Source organism: Amphiprion ocellaris, chromosome 4 (genome assembly GCF_022539595.1).
Source record: "Amphiprion ocellaris isolate individual 3 ecotype Okinawa chromosome 4, ASM2253959v1, whole genome shotgun sequence".
Lineage (NCBI taxonomy): Eukaryota > Metazoa > Chordata > Actinopteri > Pomacentridae > Amphiprion > Amphiprion ocellaris.
In genome coordinates, this window is record NC_072769.1 from 40,581,416 (window position 1) to 40,594,994 (window position 13,579).

At 38.4% G+C, this 13,579-nt stretch overlaps 1 long non-coding RNA gene across 1 annotated transcript; it reads left to right on the forward strand.

Annotated features, from left to right (window-relative positions):
- Positions 1–1,883: 1,883 nt before the first annotated feature.
- Positions 1,884–12,941, forward strand: LOC111588702 (uncharacterized). Its single transcript, XR_008601529.1, has 4 exons — positions 1,884–2,228; positions 2,525–2,597; positions 10,181–10,329; positions 11,226–12,941. It is a non-coding gene; the product is annotated as an uncharacterized LOC111588702 (long non-coding RNA).
- Positions 12,942–13,579: the final 638 nt, after the last annotated feature.

Genomic DNA, 13,579 nt, shown 5'->3' on the forward strand with positions numbered 1-13,579 from the left:
ATGACTTCACCGACTCAGAGGAGATTCAGAGCTGTGATTCGGCAGCTGCTTGCCTGAGCGCTCTGAGCGATACACAGTCAGGTACATAATGTTCCTCCACACGGCCACTTAAATAAGAATACAGCATGTCCTCGGATGCTACACGTGCTCCGATCAGACAGTGTTGCACACATACCTGCTCAAACTGAGTTTTCAGCTCACACACACATGCTGTTGTTTGGTCTCATCAGACTCGTGTGCTCTTCCTGATGGGCTGCAAGGCCCTTTAATGGAGCCAGAGGTGAAATTCTTTATTTCAGGGAAGCTGAAGGTGTGATTTTTTTTTTGTTCCTTATATTTCAGAGTGGTTTACTGCTTCAGCAAGAAAAACTACTCTAATGAAATCCTTAAATTTTTTTTCATATACACTACATAAAAATCACCAGTAAATATTACAGATAGTGCATTCATATAGAATATATATAAGTATATACACACTCAATAAATAAAGAAGAAGCAGTTTGAGGTAATAGTGCAACGACTGCTCCGCAGTTTTGAAGTGATTAATTAACCCTCGTGTCGTCCTGCAGGTCAAAATTTACCCATTTTAAAGCTTGAAAATGTGGAGAAAAAAAAATATTTTGACAGTGAAACCTCTGATGTCCACATTTTCAACATTTTTGGCAAATCTTTGAACATTTTTTGGTGGAAAAGAAATGTTAAAAATGTTGCTTCACAAAAAAAGTTTCGCTGGATTTTGGTTGATTTTTTTAATGAATGTTCTTAATGAAAATATTAGAAGTTTTACTGATATATATGGAATCACTTTAGATATTTTTAGGATTTTTTGGGAAGATATTTGTTCACTTTTTGAAAATATTTACAAGAATTTTCTTGCCAAATTTGGGAGATTTTGTAAAAATGAAACTTTTAAGGTAAACTTTTAAAGGAATTTTCTTCCTGAAGGTTTTGCAAATTTTCAGAATTTTTTTGCAGAATTTTTGGATTTTTTTCAGACAAGGAAACAATATTTTTTGCTTGTAAATGAAGACAACAGGAGGGTTAATACATTTCTCTAGTCTGCAGTGATGTTAGCATCTCTGTGAGGCTGTTTACTAATATCTGAACAAAGTTATATGGTAATGTATCCAGTAGTTAATGAAATATTTTGGTTTAATACTAGAGAAATAGAGTTAGATCATATAAATCTCAAACAATTCTTTGGGAGCTGTGACAGCAGGTCTGCGAAAAATAAAAGCATGAATGCGTCTTTCAGCGTCTTCTTCAGACAGGAAAGCATTTCAAGTGATGTTTCCCACCTGGGATTCAAAGGGTGCATCGCAAACAAAGACGACACCAAGGTCCTCTGCTTCATGTTTTGTGCTCTCAGCCAGCTTTTGTAAATGAGCCTTTCTTCCGCTCCGCGCACCTCCACGTTTTTCTAACCAACGCGGACGGAGCCGAACGGAAGAACATGGCGGAGGGCCAGGACCTACTCGTAGCTGAAGTCTAGAAATACGTGAACTTATACGATTCATCACACAGAGATCACCGTGGTAACCGGGTTATGAACTATTCATGGTGTGAAATAAAACTAACTGCTGAAATGCTTTTATTCGGTAAAATGCCGTGTTGTAAGTGGTGTAAACCATGGCAAACTTCTTCTTCTCTAGTTTAGTACCAGAGTAGACCAGGTAGACGTGTGTTTGAGCTACACTGCCCCCTGCAGTTTGGAAGCAGACGCGCACGGAGTATAAATGCACACACGTTCTCTCGCACGGATTTCCGTGCGGCTGATTTCCGCTCGTTCGTGCGGAAAGTATATTCCAGCCTATATACTTTCCACATGAACGAGCTGCGCGGAAATGAGCCGCACGGAAATCCGCGCTAGAGAACGTGTGTGCACTTATACTCTGTGCGGCATCTGCTCCCAAACTGCAGGGGGCAGTGTATCGCAAACACACGTCTACCTGGTCTACTCTGGTACTTAGCTAGAGTAGAAGAAGTCTGCCATTGTTTACACCACGTGTAAGTGCACGTATTTCTAGACTTCAGCTACGAGTAGGTCCTCTGCCATGTTTTTCTGCGCGGCTCCGTTAGAAAAATGTGGAGGTGCACAGCGCGGAAATTTTCCGCGTGAGAACGGCCGCTCGAGGGGGCGTGGCTGCTAAAATGACGCAATTTTTCGGCAGGGAGCCGCACGGACCTCGCGGACGCGGAAAGCATAAAACAGGCTTTAATGTCATCAGGTGAGTAAAAATGTAGAAGTGTGTATCATCAGCGTAGGGTTGAAATTCAACATTGTGGGCAGAATGTGTAAATTAAAAAATGTTGGCTCCAGAACAGAGCCCTGAGGGAGATCACAGGAACCCAGAGACACCACAGAATCTATTCCCCTTAGAAAAGACTTAAAGCTGCTTAGAACTTTGCCTAAAATGTAAATATGGTTCTGAAACTGAGTTAGAGAAGCCCTTCAGTCTAGAAGCACAGTAACTGATATCTTTCCTTTGTCCGGATTCATTCCACGATCTTTTACTATTTTTAGTCGGGCTGATTCTGTGCTGTGGTGAGAGCGGAAGCCAGATGTAAAGTTTCTCAGAGATGCAGATTTCATTCAGGTAAGAATGGAGCTACGTAGACACCGTCTCTTCTCTTCACATCTCAGTAGGAGGATTTCCTGCTTGTCTGTGCTCATATTCTGGGCTGTTTGGGTTCTGGGAAATTATAATTTTCACTTAGGATTTGCTGTTAAGTAGCTAAACTACAAAGCTGCTGCGATCATTCCAAACCCAACAATGCGTTTGTCCGTCTCCCAATGCTTCCTCACTTCTCGGACCATTGGTTCCTACTGAATTATGTTAAAATAATAATAATAAAACTCAAATCCATCAACCACCAACCACTATTTTCTATTTTCAGCTGCAGATTCATCAACATTGGCGGCGCACACAGTACTTGTTAGTAGGATCACTTCGCTGTAGGTCTGGTCTTAGCAAATATCAGCCATATCTCATGAAATGAACGGGGTAAATCTTAGCTCTGATTCTCTCTGCTGCTCAAATACAAGCCATTCAGAACCTGCTGTTACTACAGCAGCAAAGCAAATTGCAGAGATGCTTTCGGTGATGGATTTCGTGGACCAATCCTGCGCTGTGAACGCCATATAAGAGGCAGCCTGATTAAGATGCAGAGTGCAGAGGCCAGACAGTCGCAGTGACGTAGCGCTCTAACAGCTCGGAGCTAAAAAAAGAACAGCGCAGGAAATGTCACAGGATGCATGCATGCATGTATCGACCGGCGCTGTCCTGCCTGTGATGGAGGCAGATAAACTGTGGGACCAAGCAGAGTGAATCGCATGTGTTTGGATGCCGTATTTTATCAGTGCATTACAGCAGTCAAATTACATCCCATTAATATGTATATTGACTGTAAGTATAATTTTACATAGCCACTCATTCACAAATTAGTTTTTTTGCAACTGTATGACAGACAGCTCAGTGAAGCTGACCCCCCACCCACATAAAAAATCCTAGCAAACAGGCTAGTGGTTAGTGCTTCGTTTGTGCTGATTTGTGCTGTTAAAATTTTCGTTTGTGCTGCTATAATTTCTGAGATGTTACAAGTTTGATTTTTGCGTGATGATGTCCTCACTCCCCCCCAAAATTAACTACACTGTTTTTTTTACTTTATTTGTCGCCAAGGAGCAATCTACTTTTATAGCGCTTTGTTTGTGCTGATTTGTGCCGCTAAAATATTCGTTTGTACTGCTACGGTTTCTGAGACATTATGGGTTTTATTTACAGACGATCACATGACCCGAATTGATGACGTCTGTGGTCTGCGCCATATAGACATCAACACCACCGTCTGTGGCAATGGCTTTCTATGGCTTTCACCAGCTGCAGCGTTCTGCGCTTTTTACAGAACGTTGTAATAATTAACTGTTATTCAGTCAGCGGCAAAGTGAAGTTGTAGGATGTTACCAATACAGGAAGGAACGAAAGGTAAATCTCAAATTTTTTCTGCATAAAAACTGTGACATTACCGGTTAAGTGATTTATGTATACCTATATTGTTTTTTAGGGAGCCGGGTTTTTCTATATGGAGTTTTATTAAATTATATATATATTCTGTTGGAGCCATTTTAATCAGCAACCAATGAGTGGTGCTGTGAACTAGATACCTGTTTATTTGAAGGCCACACTAACTGACACAGGTGTGGTGCATAAGGGGGGTGTATTGTGGCGTGGACTGTCGGGAAGACATTGCTCTTTTTTGATATTGGTGAACTCCAGATGGTAAATAAATTGGTTTCATATATCCAGTCATAGTTATGATTGTGGACATTTACTTTTTGTAAATATAGAAACATAAACTCTATTGGGGTTATTTTTGCCATGACAAAGTACAAGTACAACATCTATTAGATCTGCTGCCTTTGCTGACCTCCATACAGTTGGTTCCATCCTGCCCTCTCACAGCTCTTTCGCAGTCTGTTCACGCAGGTTTCCAGACATGAACCGCTTGGAACAGCCAGTGTGCAGGGAGATGTCTGTATTTTTTATGTAACATTGGAGCATCATTGGACTATTAATTGCTGGCTCTCTGTCACATTTCATTTCAAAATGGCCATTGCACTCCTTACAGTAGCCTCTAATCTGTATGTAATCATTGGTGACAGTTGGATAAACCTTGGCTCTTTGGAACACAAATGTGCAGGAGTTTTTTATATTCTTCCACAACAGATCATTTATGACATGAATCCAAGTGCCAGGCTTCAAAACTGTGTATTCCCTTTTCTGAGATGGAGAAAACTTGTCTTTGTATTGCAATTTTTCTGGAATAAATTTAACCCATTCCTCAAAAGATACTTCAAGCTGAAAAGCCTGACAATCTTTTTGTCCAGGAGAAATGCAACCTGAGTCTGACTTCGTGTCAACAGTACTTTCAGGATCACTTTCCTGGTCACTGAATTGCAACACTGACCAGATGTTATGTCTGTTCAGCTTCACAAAGGTGTACAGGGCCTTTGCAGACATCTTGCCTTCTAACTGCTGACTCAGCTCTGTCCAGACAGGGGCAGCTGGAGTGGCTATTTTGCCATTCTCGACTATGGCCTCTTTTGAAGTGCAGAGAACAGCAAAAATAGAATCCCTGTCTACTGATGGCTTTCGGGGCATCTAGTTAAAAAAAAAAAAAAAACACCAACTATGATTAGCACTGATCAAAACATTAATTCTGGCCTATATAATCTGCCTGGAGACACAAAGCATATCAGTCTCCAGCAATCTACACATGCTTACTTGGGTCTTTTGTGCATTTGCAAATGAAGTATTACCTGTTTAATTTTGAAAATGTTAGCGATACCATGTTAGCTATACCATGTTAGCTATGCCATGTTAGCTATGCCATGTGTTAACTTAGTATTTTAACTAAAACCTCGGTATTTTACAAGTGCACTTACCATGTCTAGAAATCAGATTTATCTGAAGGTTGTAAAAATACCACTGAAATGGTAAAATTGTGTAAAGGTCATTGAATGTGTGTGTCTTGTTGATTGGCTGTGAAAGACTGCTATTTTGTGTAGTTCTTAATGAGGAGTGCTGAATGTTTTTTTTTTTAAATGCTCCATGCTCCTAAATAAACCTTGAAGCAATTTCATTTATTATCTTATGACAGAAATGTGATTGGCAAAGTAAATATAAAGCACAGTTCATTAAAAATGTAAATTATTTAACAAAAATACATTTTACGTTTTTTTAACCAAATTTTATTGAACAAATGTACACACAAAGGCACAAAGTCATTTCAAAAAGACATTTTCCATCAATAACACAGGTTGAACATCCTCAGATGTTATTACATTAGTTATTATACACATTATATACATCAACACGTTATAAACGTCGCAGACCACAGACGTCATCAATTCGGGTCACGGTATTGCAGGCGGCAGCTGGTGAAAGCCGGTGGTGTTGATGTCTATGGCGCAGACCACAGACGTCATCAATTCGGGTCATGTGATCGTCTGTAAATAAAACCCATAATGTCTCAGAAACCGTAGCAGTACAAACAAATATTTTAGCGGCACAAATCAGCACAAACAAAGCGCTATAAAAGTAGATTGCTCCTTGGGGACAAATAAAGTAAAAAAACAAAAAAACAGTGTAGTTAATTTTGGGGGGGAGTGAGGACATCATCGCGCAAAAATCAAACTTGTGATATCTCAGAAAGTATCGCAGCACAAACGAAAATTTTAACAGCACAAATCAGCACAAACGAAGCACTAAAAAAGTAGACCAGTCTGGTTCATTTTGGAGCAAGCTGGGGGGATGATAACCTCTGAATGACCTAAAAAATAATCTTTAATATCTCAAAAACTGTAGCAGCACAAACGAAATTTTTAACGGCACAAATCAGCACAAACGATGCGCTAACCACTAGCCTGTTTACTTGGATTTTTTTATGTGGGTGGGGGGTCAGCTTCACTGAGCTATGACAAACATAATATTATGAATATTACTGTAATCTTTTATTCTCTTTAACTTAAAATCCAAAGTACAGTGAAACAGGAAATATCCGCTGGTAGAGGTGATATTTAATCATGAATATCAACATAGATCCATGTGTATTTGTGCTTCATTGCAGTTTAAGCATTAACATCTGAAATGTTGAACATAAAAACAAAAATAAAACAAACCAAATCTGTATATCACAAGAGAACAAAGCGACAAGCAGCAATGGAAACAGCCTCAGTGAATATATCAGAACATACAGGAAACAGGTGATATCAACCCTCGTGTCGTCCTGTGGGTCAAATTGATCTGTTTTAAAGTTTGAAAATGTGGGGAAAAAATACATATTCACAGTGAAACTTCTGATGTCCACATTTTCAACATTTTTGTGAAATCTTTAAACATTTTTTGGTGGAAAAAAATGTTAAAAATGTTTCTTAAGAACAATGGATTTTGGTGATTTTTATGTGAATGTTCTTAAAGAAAATATTAGAAGTTTTACTGATATATATGGAATCACTTTAGATATTTTTAGGATTTTTTTTGGGAAGATTTTTACTAATTTTTTGAAAATATTTACAAGAATTTTCTTGCCAAATTTGGGAGATTTTTTAAAAATAAAACTTTTAGGGGAATTTTTTAAGGAATTATTGGATTTTTTTTCCAGAAGGTTTTGCAAATTTTCCGAAATTTGGGGAATTTTTTTGCTGAATTTTTTTCAGACAAGGAAACTATATTTTTTGGTGCCTGTAAATGAGGACAACAGGAGGGTTAAAGGACCCATTTGGTGAAAATTTAATGTGTTTGTCTCGGTGATGTGAAATAAAAGCTGTGGGAAACTGAGGAGCCAGCAGTCGTCCAGATGAAACTTTGAATAATCCAACCCCCTCGCTGCCCACTGAAGCCTTCTAAACGAGCAGCTGCTTCTCAGTACGGCAGGTTTATTGAGTTACTCGAGCTGCTTCTGCTAACTCTGAAATGTCTCAGCCATGAGCAAAGAGCACCAGCTGTTCTGTTGTTCTGCTGTAAGACGGAACACAGGAGTCCTCATGCACTCCCAGCATTTGAGGACCTGAAGAGACTGCTGCTTTGCAGAAACTGTAAGGCTGGTTTGAGATCAGTAAACAAGGACTGGGTGGTTGCCGATGTTTAACGTCTTCTGTTGCACTTGAGTGCGACTAAACTCAGTAGATGTTTACATCTGTTGTTTTCTCCTGCCCTCTGAGCTCATATATGCAGCATTTTAGTTTATCTGAATTCCCAATGAAGCTGTTTTCATTTACATAGCATTCTGTTTCTGATGCTAGACAATGAAGCAAGTATAAAAGAGCGACTGAAACACAGTTCAGTAATTCTACAAGTTTCTTAAGAGCTGTGTTACCGAGCCACTGATTTTATAATGGCAGCATTTCTGACAAACTCACCATGAACAGGAGTTAATAAAACACCCATGGGCTGTGGATTCGGTAATATTTCCGAGTAAAATGATTAGTCAGAGAGAAAGTTAGAAGTAATAGGACACTCTGGTCTCACACAGCCATTCACGCCTGCCATGTGGTCAGCTGTTATGCTGAACACCAACAATCACAGATGCAGAGAGAGTCTTCTTCCTGAAGCAGTAGCCCGGCTGTATTTAAAGCTGCTGACACTAAAACAATCCACTTGGAATAGAATTAAAACCAGGGGTAACACAGTCAGGGTGAAATGAACCATCTTTGCAGTATTTTGAACTCAGAAGAAAAAAACATATTTTGGGGACATGAGACTTGAATTAGTTTGCTGATAAACAGCAGATCTGTTAGTGGACTGCTGTAACGTTCCTCAAATTAATGCTTACATTAACTAAATTCTCAGAGAAACAACAAATATTTGAAGCTTTGCAAACTAGCTGGCTTTAAAATGGCTTCATTCAGATATCTGAGACAGCATTTTCTCATTTCATTTTCCTCCAACAAACGTATCAAACTCAAGCAGCTTATTCTGTGTGAACAGGAAGGGAAGCTCTGTTGAAATCTGGCTGCTGAGTGGCTTCTCTGAAAGGAGGAGGAAGAAGTTCTGCTCTTTGTGCCATCTGATGATCACATGACTGCATCCCGACGATGTGACTGAAACGTTTCATCGCAGCAGATACGCGACTAGCTGTGAATGTGAATGAGTAACAGTGTGTGTGTGTCTGGCAGCAGCAGAAGAGCTGGCAGAGACAGGAAGATGCGGAGACGCCGGCGGGCAACAGAATGTGTAGGACGAGTCTATTTTAAGCAGTGGCGGATCTTCCGGGGGGCACGTGGGGTTAGTTAGTTAGTTAAACTACGGATTCACAACGTTTCCTTTTACTTCCAGAAAAATTAAAGCCTCATATTTGCTATTTATTAAAAAATCACTAAAAGCAACACTTCCACCAAGTTTGTTTAAGTTTGTTGGTATTTATCGGTGGAGCAGCTGCACATTTTCCACTGACAGTTTTACTGTCGTCTTGTTTTAATCAGTTTTCAGTTCAGTAATTCAGTCCTTCTGCTGACTGGACCAACAGACACTGAAGGACTCCGACAGCTGGTCGGTAATAAATGATAATTTACTGATCGGTGCCGGTTTTAATGAACTTTATGTTCAACTTCAGAGTCAGATATAATGTGAGCAGTGAACCCCAGGAGTTGGTGGAGTTTATTTGTGTGTTGACCAGAGAAGAGAGTTAGCATCCAGTGAATATTAGCTTTAATGTGAATTAGCAATGCTAACCGAGCTAACTGACCAGTCCTGGTTAGCAGCTAAATGTAGCATCAAGCTAATGATATTTGTGTTGTTTTCTGTCAGCAGCTGAAGTGTGTTGTGTTCCTGTAATGTTGTTCATTAAGTTCATAAAACTGTGGCTGGTTGACATTAATGTAATGTTCAGGAAACTTAAATGTGATTAAAACAATAACATTAATGTTCTAGTTGTCAGTAATCAGCTTTAATTTGACACTAAAACAGACTCTGATAGTTTTAAATGACATGTTTCATGAATTTGTGGAAAATTGTCTCATTTGTTGTTATGATGTTGCTGCTGATTCATTAAAACCAGATGATCCGTGTTGAAGATACGTTTAGTTCTAGTATCAGAAGTACAAGAAAGAAAATGGAAGTTTAGTTCTGCTACGTCAAAGATTTCAGGAATCAAATAACTAAATGAGTCTTTATGCCTCAAACTTTATTTTACAATCATGAAATAATGAAACAATCACAGATAATAAAAATATAAATAGCAGAGAAAACCTGAGAGAATAATTTCCTGAAAAGTCTGTGAAGGAAAAGCAGCTTTTTATCCTGAAAAATCAGAATCAGCTCCAACATCTGCATCTGACAGCATCAAGTCAACCAGAAAGAAAAGGAAAAAGAAAATGACTTCTTTCTGATCACATCTATTCCGCTGCTCACAGGCTGCTGCTGCTCACATTCTTCACATTTATTGTCCACTTTTAAAAGTTCAGCAGACAGGTGCTCTGCTTTGGAGTGTGACGATGTCGTCGGTGATGTGGAGAGTGAAGTTTCCGTTTCACCCACAGCGTGCTTTAGGGTCGGACTTGATGTTTGAAATACTGACCGACCGCTCAGATTTAACTGTCTGTAGTTCTGTTTTGATGGATGTTAAACTTTCACTCAAAGCCACCAGGAGCTGAGTCTTTAAAATAACTGCCTTCTCGTTACAGAGTGAAAGTAGCAGTTCCTCCTGAAGGTCAGAGATTGCAGCATCCGAGGGCCTCTTCAAAAGAAGACGTAGTTGATGAAGGCTTTCTGGAGCAGGACCAGAAAGACCACGACCAAGCAGCCTTGAGATCTTAGGCAGCGTCTCCCTCAGGTGGGTGTCAACGGTGTTCACGGTCAGGTCTGTGGTAATCCTGTCAAAAAACAAAACAGAAAATAATCTAGATTATAAATCAACATGTAACCAAAGCAATCTGTGTATAACGCCATAGTATAGGATGTAGTTCAGAAAATGTCAAAGTATAGTATACTTTTCAAGAATAACATAATATGGCCTGTAGTTCATAGTATAGCATGTCAGCAAAATAAAAAAACATAGATTATTATGTGGTTCAAAAAGCGCAAAATGATAGGATGTTGCCTAAAATTGTCATGTATGATGTGTGGTTCAAAAAATGTTATTCAAGAAAACATCAGAGTATAATATGTTGTCTAAAAAATGCCATAGAATATTTCATTGCACAAGTAAAAGTATAGTAATTTTTAAAACTGTTCAAATTCTTATATGTTGCTAAAAAAAAACTAAAACAAAAAACTAAAATAAAAATGTCATAGTAATATGTAAATTAAAAAAGCCTATAGTATAGCATGTCGCTCTAAAAACGTCATAGTTTAGCATGTCGCTCTAAAAACGTCATAGTATAGCCTTTAGTCCACAGCTGTCAGTAGGTGAGGAGCAACACAAAAAATGTCCAAATGCTGGTTTCCAGAGGGTTAGACGAGTATTTATTTGAAAGAGTAAGTTTACAACAACACATGTGAGGGGGTTAAAAACAAATGGGTGTTCGTAAAATAAAAATAAATAAACAGAACTAAAAGTGAACTTCACGTTGACATTGATGGGCATTCCAATCAGGAACAAAGTAAAAGATAATCAATAGGAAAAAACACTCTTCCTGTTCACCTCTTAAAACCCAAAAACACACCGCAGTAGCACCTAAACTAAAACTACCAATGAGTTCCCTGTTTTCCTTTGTGAACAATTCAAAGGTCCCTCTCTATCTCCCCATACATCCACCAACCACTGGAACACATCTCCAAAGTTCTGCTGCCAGCTCAGCTTCCCCTCAGAAGAAGTGCCGCCACCTGCCAGATGAAGGAGCCTTTTGAGAGGCAGCTGGCATCGTGATTGGACTGTACTGTGGTCTGTTCCAATCCAGCTTCAGCTCCAGAGACGGCAGGCGGGACGAGTCAACGGAGGCCGGGTGGACGAAGGCATGCCGCTGAGTCGGAAAAAAAATGTGATTTTTCAACATGTTGTAAAAATGTGCCATATGATGAAATAATGTAAAGGAGGGCGTGAAAAACACTCCAGAAAGGTTTTCTTTGAAAAAAAAAATCATGAATTTTGGCGCAAAAAAATGCCATAGTATACTATGTCAAAAAAAAATGATATTTTTCAACATGTTGTAAAAACGTGCCACATGATGAAATAATGTAAAGGAGGCCGTGAAAAACACTCCAGAAAGGTTTTCTTTGAAAAAAAAAATCATTATGAATTTTGGCGCAAAAAAAACGCCATAGTATACTATGTCGAAAAAAAAAGTCATTTTTCAACATGTTGTGAAAACATGCAATATGATAAAATGATGTAAAGCCGGCTGTGAAAAACACTCCCGAAAGGTTTTCTTTGGAAAAAAAAATCATCATGAATTTTGGCGCAAAAAAACGCCTTACTATACTATGTCGAAAAAAATGCCATTTTTCCAACATGTTGTAAAAACGTGCCATATGATGAAATAATGTAAAGGAGGCCGTAAAAAACACTATGGTAAGGTTTTCTTTGAAAAAAAAAATCATGAATTTTGGCACAAAAAAACTCCATAGTGTGTCGAAAAATGTCATTTTTCAACATGGTGTGAAAACGTGCCATATGATGAAATAATGTAAAGGAGGCCGTGAAAAACACTCCAGAAAGGTTTTCTTTGAAAAAAAAATCATCATGAATTTTGGCGCAAAAAAACGCCATAGTATGCTATGCCGAAAAAAAATGGTATTTTTCAACATGTAAAAACTTGCTATATGATGAAATAATGTAAAGGAGGCCATGAAAAACACAATGGTAAGGTTTTCTTTGAAAAAAAATCATGAAGTTTGGCACAAAAAAAACGTCATCGTATACTATGTCGAAAAAAAACGTCCTTTTTCAACATGTTGTAAAAACGTGCCATATGATGAAAGAATGTAAAGTAGGTTGTGAAAAACACTCCAGAAAGGTTTTCTTTGAAAAAAAAAAATCATCATGAATTTTGGTGCAAAAAAAAGGCCATAGTATACTATGTCGAAAAATGTCATTTTTCAACACTAAAACTTATTGAAAAAATAGGTTTTACTTAAGTCCACCTGTTTCAACCATCTCTACCCCTCATTAGCTACCACTCTAAGGTACATTATACAACAAAAAGTCCAGTAGATGTCACTGTGTTTTGAAATAGCATGCAGAGCAAGTTAGTCTGCTCACAGGAAGTTAACACGAGCAAAATCACTCCTCACATGAGGCCTCTGTTTGCTGTGATTTTCAAAGGCAAAGTAATACTTTTGACATATTATGGTGCCTAAGGAGTTGCTGAACACAAATGTGCCATTTAAATGTTGGTAGAGGTCAATATTTAAAAAATCGCTGGGTCTCTTCATAAAAAAAACATTGATTGTTGTTATTAGTGCCCCAAAGAGATAAGAAATATAAAGAAATAATTTTTTCATTGCCTTTTTCTTGGTGAGGATTTTAAAGGGTTAACTTAACATCTGTAAACAAAACAAAAACGTATCAACAAAGTTTTCTGTTAGAATTTGTGTTCTTGTAAGTTTAACTCCAAGATTTTAAATACTTTCATTTACTGCAAATGAATATCTACTCCAAATTTCTGGCGAATAATCATTATCAGCCTTAAAAACCCACAAAACACCCCTCTATACTGGACCACACTTAGTACAGTCCGGTTCCCCCTTCTATAAATCTGCTTGGAATCTTCCACTTCCTGTTTGTCAAAGTGGCCTTCTACCTGGACAGGTTTTGTTGGAGCTCATGCAACAAACATTTTGGGTAAGTGCACTTTAATGTGGATGGATGACACTGAATTAGAGTCTGTTTTAATGAGACTGAGTTAAGATGTGTAGCTCTGTCATTAAATAGGAAATTATTTCTCAGAATTCACAGAGAAAAGTCTGAAATGTTTGCTAGGTTAGCATCCCACATGTTCTTTGGCTCAGCTAAAGCTAACTCTCTCCAACTTCTGGATCTCTTGAGTTGCTTGTTGTTAAAATATCTTGCTAGAGGTGCTGAAGCTCAGAAAGTCTGAGATGTTTGTTCAGAATAAGCTCATTCTCAAGTCTGATCTGAACTG